Consider the following 13,051-nt stretch of genomic DNA (forward strand, 5'->3'; position numbering starts at 1 on the left):
ACTATAAGTCAGCGTTTCGTTTCTTCAATTATTTCATCTTCAGACAGAAAGGGAACCATGCTCTTTGGAAGCTGTTGGCAGCTCACTGCAGTAAAGAAATAGGAGATTACATAAAAGCTCAAAAACTACTTAGAGATGTGAGTGTTTATTTGTTGGTATAAATTTCACATCACTTTAAACATTTAAAGTGTTTGGAGATTTTAAAGTTTCAAGATGAATCTTTGAAATGCTTTCTCTCTTGATAAAATCCTTTTTCATTTATAACATTTGGCAACTCAGGCTCTGTTTGTTTTTTTGGTTCTATAATTCTTTTTTAAAATTCAATTTCTTTAATGTTTTATTTTAATTTTTTTATTGCTCATGGGAGATATTTGCCTCAGAAAGATTGATTGAAAGATTGGGAAAAAGTAGTGGTGATAGCACAAAGCAGTCAGAACTGTTAAAAAATTTATTTACGCGCAACAACACGTGTCCATGAGTAAATGATAAATTACTAAGGAAATGAGTTGAGTAAAATAAAAAAAATATAGTAGTAGTGCAGACCTTTAAAGATTTCATGGTTATGTATCTGTTGTGTAGCTAACACTCTTTCGTTTGTTATGATCTGGCTAACTCTCCTTGGTGCCTTCCTTGTTTGTCCATGTTTGGGGTGAACGATTAAAAACGCATAATCGCAATCAGGTGTTTTTTTATTTCAGCTCTTCAGCCACAGCGCATCACTTTAGTGACTAGCAGCATTGTTTAGTTTGTACAGAATGACATGTCGGACACCACTCGATGTGTCATTACCAAAATTACAGTCAATTCAAAACTGGAAATATGAAAACTACGAATTGGTTGACTCCCTTACTTTTAACATTAAGATGGATGTCGATTGCAAAGCAATTCAATCTCAACTTCGTGCATAAGATGTTGTAAATATCTGATCTCAATGAACCTTTGATTCATCATTTAGTAGTAAAAGTAGCAATGAATCTGATGATTTAGATGGTGACTGTGATGTTGTTGTAATTAATGTTTTTATGGAAAGCTGAGCAAAGAGAGATATTTCATGGAAAATTTGATTTTTGAAAATCCAAATTTTTAAAATATGCAAATGCTATTGTCACATCTACCAGAGCTGGGTAGTCAAGTTAACACATTTGCTTTAGCAATTCTCACTTCACTAATGAATTGAAAATAATCGATTCTCTTGTATCTTTTACTTACTTTAGAATTGTATTGACTCGCAGCATCCTGGCAATAATAATTGAAATGAATCAAGTTGTTACTGTCACCATAGATAAATTTACTTAAACTCTATTTTTATAAGCAAAATTACTCGAGTCAAACTGAAACAATCCTTCCCTTTATATTTATTGAGTTGATGAAAATCTATAACCAACAAGATGTCTTAGGTGACACAAATGGTTACTCGATGTGTGACAAAGCGAAGACATTGTTGCAGCCTCATGCTGCCCCCTGCACTTGCTTTGTAAGAATTCTATATCACTGTGTATATTTTATTGATCAATAATATGTACTATGCACTAGCTTTATTGTTTGTCTGCACACTGACAAGAAACTTATTTATAAGTTTTATAGCCGCTTGCAAGTGTCGTTAATTCTATGTGAACGATAAAAAAGCTAACATGACGACTTGCCTTTGTACCTATACAAAAACAGCGATCACATATCGCAGTGTTATCAGATCTGCCCAAAACTTGGTGGCAATAAATTCAAAAGATTGGGTTATTATTGTGCGAAAAATGAACCAGTTGCATAGATTTTTCTTTACTCACGAAGCAACACAAAATCGTGGATGAATCTTTTAATTTCCCGCTAAAAATAAATGACAGAATTGTTGTAAATAGCGACCTAAACGTATTTCAGCAAGTGAGTCAGTGAACAGCAGGCGAGCCAATCAATCACATGGAATAAATATTTGCACAGTTAATCTTGAACACCAGAAAACATTTGATCAGCACAGGTGTTACAACGTAAGTTTAACAATCTGAATGTTGTGGGTTCAAAACCAGCTTATAACAATATTTTATCTCAGCCTGTGACCATTACTTTGACAGACAAATGGAAGCACAAAAACACGACTTTTTTTATAAAAAAAATTGCTGAAGAGTATGGCACACAGCAAGCTCTCTTGCTATCATCGTAATATATAGATAATAATATAGTATAGGTAAATTGCCTAAGTTGAGTTACTTTTTTTGGGTTTCATTTTGGCACTCCGATCATAGGAATTATAAATACTTATATTGGTGACAAGTTATGTGATAATGCATTTGCCTAAAACTAAGAACACGTTAAAGTATACAATATTTATTGTTGAGTTTCCTATAAAGATATCTGACATCTGTCTCAGGCTGAGAAAGACAAAGAGTCATCAGATAGCAGAGACTTGTTCAAGGAGACTGATGACAACAACAGAGATACATCAGAGGCATACAGAAGCATCGGTTCAGTGTACTTTGGTCTGAGTGAATATGAGAAGGCATTTGAATACCATACAAAAGCTTTGAAGATGGACCAAACCATGTACGGTGGAAATGTTCATTTTGACCTCGCTGTAGACTACAACAACATAGGTTTAGTATACGACTCACTAGGTGACTATGGACAGGCACTAGAATATTACATCAAGTCATTGGATATGTGTAAAACTATATACGGTGCTGAGGCTAATCATACTAGTATTGCTACTAGCTACAACAACATAGGTTCAATATACGACTCACTAGGTGACTATGAACAAGCCCTAGAATATTACACCACGTCATTGGATATGCAAAAAACGATATACGGTGCTGAGGCTAATCATGCTGCTATTGCTACTAGCTACAGCAACATAGGTTCAGTATACGACTCACTAGGTGACTATGTACAAGCACTAGAATATTACACCGAGTCATTGGATATGTGTAAAGCTGTATATGGTGCTGAGGCTAACTATACTGATATTGCTACAGCATACAACAACATAGGTTCAACATACATCTCACTATGTGACTATGTACATGCACTAGAATATCACACCAAGTCATTAGATATGCGTAAAGCTATATATGGTGCTGAGGCTAATCATACTAATATTGCTACTAGCTACAACAACATAGGTTCAGTATACAACTCACTAGGTGACTATGGACAAGCACTAGATCATCACACCAAGTCATTAGATATGTGTAAAGCTATATTTGGCGCTGAGGCTAACCATACTGATATTGCTACTAGCTACAGCAACATAGGTTCAGTATACCGCTCACTAGGTGACTATGTACAGGCCCTAGAATATCACACCAAGTCATTAGATATGCGTAAAGCTATATATGGTGCTGAGACTAACCATACTGACATTGCTACTAGCTACAGCAGCATAGGTTCGGTATACCACTCACTAGGTGACTATGTACAGGCACTAGAATATCACACCAAGTCATTGGATATGTGTAAAGCTATATATGGTGCTGAGGCTAATCATACTGATATTGCTACTAGCTACAACAACATAGGTTTAGTATACGACTCACTAGGTGACTATGTACAGGCACTAGAATATCACACCAAGTCATTGGATATGTGTAAAGCTATATATGGTGCTGAGACTAACCATACTGATATTGCTACTAGCTACAACAACATAGGTTTAGTATACGACTCACTAGGTGACTATGTACAGGCACTAGAATATCACACCAAGTCATTGGATATGTGTAAAGCTATATATGGTGCTGAGACTAACCATACTGATATTGCTACTAGCTACAGCAACATAGGTTCAACATACGACTCACTAGGTGACTATGTACAGGCCCTAGAATATTACACCAAGTCATTAGATATGCGTAAAGCTATATATGGTGCTGAGGCTAATCATACTGATATTGCTACCAGCTACAGCAACATAGGTTCAACATACGACTCACTAGGTGACTATGTACAGGCCCTAGAATATCACACCAAGTCATTAGATATGCGTAAAGCTATATATGGTGCTGAGGCTAATCATACTGATATTGCTACTAGCTACAGCAACATAGGTTCAGTATACTACTCACTAGCTGACTATGTACAAGCACTAGAATATCACACCAAGTCATTAGATATGCGTAAAGCTATATATGGTGCTGAGGCTAATCATATTAATATTGCTACTAGCTACAGCAACATAGGTTCGGTATACTACTCCCTAGGTGACTATGGACAAGCACTAGAATTTTACACCAAGTCATTGGATATGTGTAAAGCTATATATGGTGCTGAGACTAACCATACTGATATTGCTACTAGCTACAGCAACATAGGTTCAACATACGACTCACTAGGTGACTATGTACAGGCCCTAAAATATTACACCAAGTCATTGGATATTTGTAAAGCTATGTATGGTGCTGAGACTAACCATACTGATATTGCTACTAGCTACAGCAACATAGGTTCAACATACGACTCACTAGGTGACTATGTACAGGCCCTAGAATATTACACCAAGTCATTAGATATGCGTAAAGCTATATATGGTGCTGAGGCTAATCATACTGGTATTGCTACTAGCTATGGCAACATAGGTTCAACATACGACTCACTAGGTGACTATGTACAGGCACTAGAATATCACACCAAGTCATTGGATATGTGTAAAGCTATATATGGTGCTGAGGCTAAACATACTGATATTGCTACTAGCTACAGCAACATAGGTTCAGTATACCACTCACTAGGTGACGATGGACAAGCTCTAGAGTATCACGCCAAGTCATTGGATATGTGTAAAGCTATATATGGTGCTGAGGCTAATCATACTGATATTGCTACTAGCTACAGCAACATAGGTACAGTACACCACTCACTAGGTGACTATGTAAAGGCACTAGAATATTACACAAAGTCATTGGATATGCGTAAAGCTATATATGGTGCTGAGGCTAATCATACTGATATTGCTACTAGCTACAGCAACATAGGTACAGTACACCACTCACTAGGTGACTATGTAAAGGCACTAGAATATTACACAAAGTCATTGGATATACTTCACATAATACACTATGAAAAACTAAATCACCCTGACATACAGCATTTACAAACTATAATCTTTACCTGCATAAATGAAGTTTCTTCCTAGTAGCTATTTTCTGAGTAATCTTTTGTGTCAAAATTGGCCACTTTAATACCACTACCAGTGCTTGCATCTTTCCTTTCTGATTCTACTATATGTTTTGGGTATAATGTTTATCATTGAACATTCAGTTTAGCCATCTGCATTAACTGTGACAGAAACATGCTTTATTATATCATCTGTATTTTCCTAGGCGTAGTCCATGTTTACTCGAACAAGTCTTTAGAGCGTTTTCTTTTGTTTAAATTTATTGCATTCCTTTTTTTATTATAATATATAATAACACTATACATAATATATATTTATGGTAATATATAGTAATATCGACAGCTCTTGGTGAGGTATACTGATTGTTCCTAGTTGTTAATTAAGGTGAAGTCTAATACTGGTCAAAAGGATTATACTAGTAGGGAAGTTTAATATTACTACAGAGTGGGGATGTAACTCCAACTTCCACTATAATAACCGAGTTTTTATTATTATAAAGCTTGAGCTTTCGCAGATTTAATATAGACCAGCGGCTACATGAGTCAAATGGGTTAAATCATAGCCTTTTTTCTTCAGTTAGCGTCAAGCGTCATGTCTAACCAATTGTTATAAAGTCATAGGTTAGTGTCTTTAGTATTTTGAACTTCTGTATTCAACTGAACACTATGATTGCTAAAGATAAACTGCCCTCGTTATATCCAGCAAGTGTGATCAACTAGTATGATGCAAGACACAGACACAGCAAGCAGCAAGTAAAAAAAACAGAGTATGAAGTGCAACTAAGCCACATCATGACACAAATCTGTAACCGATATCATGAGATGCATTCTGCTTTTACAGTTCTTGCTTTGAGCGCTAAACTTTACAATTATCTCAACTGACCAACTACATTATTAATGTCTTTCTCCTTCACATTTATTTTCCCTATCAATAAAACTCCATCTTAAATACAATAGTGTTGATTCCACTGTACAATAACTCTTAACAGCAATAAGGCATTGAAACGCATAAAATGTTTTGGGCATTATGTTTTCAAAAGTCGCTTTTTCACATCAGTCAAATGCCTAGCCTTTCACATTAATTTTAACATTGATAGTTTAGTACCATGCTATAGACCTGTGTTTAAAGATTTGCTACTCTTCAGTCTTTTCCTAGTTGTTTGCTTCTATCAACTCTTATAACTCAGCACCTCATCATCCTACACTCAGTTAATGAGTATATCTAAGTGAGTAGTATAGTGAGAGCAGATCTACACACACTAGGCGGAGCTTAGGGAGCAGGAAGTGACATCACATCAGGATCTGTTTGATTGACAGTTGGGGGGCGGAGCTAGGCGGTGTTGAGTCATGGTGTGAGTCATGGCGATCTGTGTGATTCGTGGTGCGAGTGAGTAATGGTGTGAGTTGGTTGGTGACGTCGCGGTGGTGGTGGTGTCGGTGGCCGAGTGGTGAGTCGGGCCGCGAGACGATTCGCGGTTGTATTTGGGATTATCGGATTTCGTTGGCGTCCGGTAGAGGTCGCTCTTCCGTGCCGTTTCGGGGATTGACGGAGAGCTCGGTGGCGACGGGTTGACGGACGGTGGCGGATGGATTTCGAGATCGTCGGAGCTTGTATGTATTTTCTTTTTTCCGATCCCGAATGAGAATGATGTGTCTGCGAACGAATATTCATTTTGATTGTAAACTTCATAAATTCTGAAATTATCCATCGCTGTTATGGTTCCACTACTTTTTTAAAGATAATGTATAAATTGATGAAGTATTATTAGTTAGTGTTGATTGTTACTGGAGCTTCTGAGGAGTCAACTTCCAATAGTATGAATATCGACATTATTTCTGAAAGAACTTCCCAATTGAATATGAAACAAAGAGACTATAGAAGACCAACCAAGTCTAGATTGAACAGAACTACGTCATTACGAAGATCATCAAGAAAAAGTTCGGTAGTAAAGCGGTTATTCGAATCCAAGGAAAATTATATGGAAGGAGATGAGAAAATTACGTCACCTATTGCAACAGTTTTTAAAACCGAGGAAATGCAAGAACCATGGAAATGGATTGATCTAAAAGTTTTGGATATTCCAGCTTCGTTAGAAGTAATACAAGCAAATAAGTCTGAAGAAAATGACAATTGTGAGATTGCGTTGCAATTCTTCGTTGAACGTAAGGGAGAGCGTGTGGTATTATGTTCGATCATCGAACCTCAAAAGTATAACATTCCCTCATCATTTCAATGGTTGACACCAGCTCTCATGATATTGGATCGAAGTGAGATTTACATGAACTCTAAGTCTTCATCAGGATTAAAACTTTTCAGAATTGACGGAGCATGCAATCTGAAGGAATTCAGAGAGAAATTAAACAAAGATTATAAACTCTGTATATCAAGACAGTAATGAGTTAAGGAAATGATATTATGATTAAATTTTATATAGTTTATTTGATGATATATCATAGGGATTTAAACTTACTATCAATGGATATGTTATTGAATAAAAGTTTTGTATATAAAAATGCTAAAACATAATATAAAAAAGACTATTGAATTTCATTCAATCCCAATTTTCTTCTTCTTCTTTCATTGTCGAATGAGAATGAACTGTCTACAATCAAAACATACATTATTTTTAGTGAGATATAGTAAAAGTAAGACATACAATCAGATTAGATGTACATATACTTATTATCTGTACTTTAATAACACTCCTGATGATCTCTTACTACACTTTATAATAATTGTACATATACTTATTCTCTGTACTTTATTAACACTCCTGATGATCTCTGACAGCACTTTATAATAATTGTACATATACTTAATCTCTGTACTTTATTAACACTCTTGATGATCTTTTACAGCACTTTATAATAATTGTACATATACTTATTCTCTGTACTTTATTAATACTCCTGATGATCTCTTACAGCACTTTATAATAATTGTACACATACTTATTCTCAGTACTTTATTAACACTCCTGATGATCTTTTACAGCACTTTAGAATAATTGTACACATACTTATTCTCTGTACTTTATTAACACTCTTGATGATCTCTTACTACACTTTATAATAATTGTACACATACTTATTCTCTGTATTTTATTAACACTCTTGATGGACTTTTACTACACTTTATAATAATTGTACACATACTTATTCTCTGTACTTTTTTACCACACCTGATGATCTCTTACAGCACTTTATAATAATTGTACATATACTTATTCTCAGTACTTTATTAACACTCTTGATGATCTCTTACAGCACTTTATAATAATTGTACATATACTTATTCTCAGTACTTTATTAACACTCTTGATGATCTCTTACAGCACTTTATAATAATTGTACACATACTTATTCTCAGTACTTTATTAACACTCCTAATGATCTCTTACAGTACTTTATAATAATTGTACATATACTTATTCTCTGTACTTTATTAACACTCTTGATGATCTCTTACAGCACTTTATAATAATTGTACACATACTTATTCTCAGTACTTTATTAACACTCTTGATGATCTCTTACAGCACTTTATAATAATTGTACACATACTTAGTCTCAGTACTTTATTAATACTCTTGATGATCTTTTACAGCACTTTATAATAATTGTACACATACTTATTCTCTGTATTTTATTAACACTCTTGATGGTCTTTTACTACACTTTATAATAATTGTACACATACTTATTCTCTGTACTTTTTTACCACACCTGATGATCTCTTACACCACTTTAGAATAATTGTACACATACTTATTCTCTGTACTTTATTAACACTCTTGATGATCTCTTACTACACTTTATAATAATTGTACACATACTTATTCTCTGTATTTTATTAACACTCTTGATGGACTTTTACTACACTTTATAATAATTGTACACATACTTATTCTCTGTACTTTTTTACCACACCTGATGATCTCTTACAGCACTTTATAATAATTGTACATATACTTATTCTCAGTACTTTATTAACACTCTTGATGATCTCTTACAGCACTTTATAATAATTGTACATATACTTATTCTCAGTACTTTATTAACACTCTTGATGATCTCTTACAGCACTTTATAATAATTGTACACATACTTATTCTCAGTACTTTATTAACACTCCTAATGATCTCTTACAGTACTTTATAATAATTGTACATATACTTATTCTCTGTACTTTATTAACACTCTTGATGATCTCTTACAGCACTTTATAATAATTGTACACATACTTATTCTCAGTACTTTATTAACACTCCTGATGATCTCTTAATACACTTTATAATAATTGTACATATACTTATTCTCTGTACTTTATTAACACTCTTGATGATCTCTTACTACACTTTATAATAATTGTACATATACTTATTCTCAGTACTTTATTAACACTCCTGATGATCTCTTACAGCACTTTATAATAATTGTACATATACTTATTCTCAGTACTTTATTAACACTCTTGATGATCTCTTACAGTACTTTATAATAATTGTACATATACTTATTCTCTGTACTTTATTAACACTCCTGATGATCTCTTACAGCACTTTATAATAATTGTACATATACTTATTCTCTGTACTTTATTAACACTCTTGATGATCTCTTAATACACTTTATAATAATTGTACATATACTTATTCTCTGTACTTTATTAACACTCTTGATGATCTCTTACTACACTTTATAATAATTGTACATATACTTATTCTCAGTACTTTATTAACACTCCTGATGATCTCTTACAGCACTTTATAATAATTGTACATATACTTATTCTCAGTACTTTATTAACACTCTTGATGATCTCTTACAGCACTTTATAATAATTGTACATATACTTAATATCTGTACTTTATTAACACTCTTGATGAACTCTTACAGCACTTTATAATAATTGTACATATACTTATTATCTGTACTTTGTTAACACACCTGATGATCTCTTACAACACTTTATAATAATTGTACATATACTTATTCTCTGTACTTTATTAACACTCTTGATGATCTCTTACAGCACTTTATAATAATTGTACATATACTTAATATCTGTACTTTATTAACACTCTTGATGAACTCTTACAGAACTTTATAATAATTGTACATATACTTATTATCTGTACTTTAATAACACTCCTGATGATCTCTTACTACACTTTATAATAATTGTACATATACTTATTCTCTGTACTTTATTAACAATCCTGATGATCTCTTACAGCACTTTATAATAATTGTACATATACTTATTCTCTGTACTTTATTAACACTCTTGATGATCTCTTACAGCACTTTATAATAATTGTACATATACTTATTCTCTGTACTTTATTAATACTCCTGATGTTCTCTTACAACACTTTATAATAATTGTACACATACTTATTCTCAGTACTTTATTAACACTCCTGATGATCTTTTACAGCACTTTAGAATAATTGTACACATACTTATTATCTGTACTTTATTAACACTCTTGATGATCTCTTACTACACTTTATAATAATTGTACACATACTTATTCTCTGTATTTTATTAACACTCTTGATGGTCTTTTACTACACTTTATAATAATTGTACACATACTTATTATCTGTACTTTTTTACCACACCTGATGATCTCTTACAGCACTTTATAATAATTGTACATATACTTATTCTCAGTACTTTATTAACACTCTTGATGATCTCTTACAGCACTTTATAATAATTGTACATATACTTATTCTCTGTATTTTATTAACACTCTTGATGGTCTTTTACTACACTTTATAATAATTGTACACATACTTATTATCTGTACTTTTTTACCACACCTGATGATCTCTTACAGCACTTTATAATAATTGTACATATACTTATTCTCAGTACTTTATTAACACTCTTGATGATCTCTTACAGCACTTTATAATAATTGTACATATACTTATTCTCTGTACTTTATTAACACTCTTGATGAACTCTTACAGAGCTTTATAATAATTGTACATATACTTATTATCTGTACTTTAATATCACTCCTGATGATCTCTTACTACACTTTATAATAATTGTACATATACTTATTCTCTGTACTTTATTAACAATCCTGATGATCTCTGACAGCACTTTATAATAATTGTACATATACTTATTCTCTGTACTTTATTAACACTCTTGATGATCTCTTACAGCACTTTATAATAATTGTACATATACTTATTCTCTGTACTTTATTAATACTCCTGATGTTCTCTTACAGCACTTTATAATAATTGTACACATACTTATTCTCAGTACTTTATTAACACTCCTGATGATCTTTTACAGCACTTTAGAATAATTGATAAAAGCTACTGAAGATACAATAAACAAAGCTAGGATTGTGCTAGTCCATGTTGATATACAAGTGAGCAGTGATTATAAATGTATATATAATATTAAAATGTGAGTAAGATAAAAACTACTAAAGATACAATAAGCAAAACTAGGATTGTGCTAGGCCATGTTGATATACAAGTGAGCAATGATTATAAATGTATATATAATAATAAAATGTGAGTAAGATAAAAGCTAGGGTTGTGCTAGTCCATGTTAATGTACAAGTGAGCAGTGATTATAAATGTATATATAATAATAAAATGTGAGTAAGATAAAAGCTACTCAAGATAGAATAAACAAAGCTAGGATTGTGCTAGTCCGTGTTAATATACAAGTGAGCAGTGATTATAAATGTATATATAATAATAAAATGTGAGTAAGATAAAAGTTACTGAAGATACAATAAACAGAGCTAGGATTGTGCTAGTCTATGTTAATATACAAGTGAGCAGCGAATATAAATGAATATATAATAATAAAACGTGAGTAAGATAAAAGATACTGAAGATACAATAAAACAAAGCTAGGATTGTGCTAGACCCTGTTGATGTACGAGTGAGCAATGATTTTAAATGTATATATAATAAAATGTGAGTAAGATAAAAGCTACTGAAGATACAATAAACAAAGTTAGGATTGTGCTAGGCCATGTTAATATACAAGTGAGCAGTGATTATAAATGTATATATAATAATAAAATGTGAGTAAGATAAAATCTACTAAAGATACAATAAGCAAAACTAGGATTGTGCTAGGCCATGCTGATATACAAGTGAGCAATGATTATAAATGTATATATAATAATAAAATGTGAGTAAGATAAAAGCTACTGAAGATACAATCAAAGCTAGGATTGTACTAGTCCATGATGATATACAAGGGAGCAGTGATTATAAATATATATAATAATAAAATGTGAGTAAGATAAAAGCTACTGAAGATACAATAAACAAAAACTAGGATTGTACTAGTCTATGTTGGTGTACAAGTGAGCAATGATTATAAATGTATATATAATAATAAAATGTGAGTAAGATAAAAGCTACTGAAGATACAATAAACAAAGCTAGGACTGTGCTAGTCCATGTTAATATACAAGGAATTAATGAAGCGAAAATAGTAAACAGATTTTCGCGAAATTGAATTTCGCGAAATTCAATTTCGCGAAATTCACTTTCGCGAAATTCAATTTCGCGAAAATCTGTTTACTATTTTCGCTTCATTAATTCCTTTGGACACACCCATCATTCTTCAATTCACTATATAAGCGTTGCATAATCTGATGGAATATTCTGCCTCATTAACCATCTCTTGATACCTACTTATATTTGAGAATTTGGGTCGATCGAGTGTTGATACCATAAGGCTTGTATGCTTCAGCTAGAATTCTGTTAGCCGGCTACTCGCGATTAAGTTCGTTGAGTGTCGCTGTTTTCAATGGCTGTTGTGTGGACAAGCGCCTTGGCATTCGACTTGATTGTTTTCCTAGGTTTACCTATGGAATTCTCCTGTTTGGTTTGGCTTAACCATTCCATAACAGTTTCTCGACCAGTAAATAGATGAAGATGATGAA

General features: G+C 32.8%; 1 pseudogene; it reads left to right on the top strand.

Annotated features, from left to right (window-relative positions):
* Positions 1-13,051, top strand: part of LOC137394353 (dolichyl-diphosphooligosaccharide--protein glycosyltransferase subunit STT3A-like) — a 166,954-nt pseudogene that overhangs the window by 107,438 nt on the left and 46,465 nt on the right.

The sequence above is a fragment of the Watersipora subatra genome, chromosome 4 (assembly GCF_963576615.1).
Source record: "Watersipora subatra chromosome 4, tzWatSuba1.1, whole genome shotgun sequence".
In the NCBI taxonomy this organism is placed as follows: Eukaryota; Metazoa; Bryozoa; class Gymnolaemata; order Cheilostomatida; family Watersiporidae; genus Watersipora; species Watersipora subatra.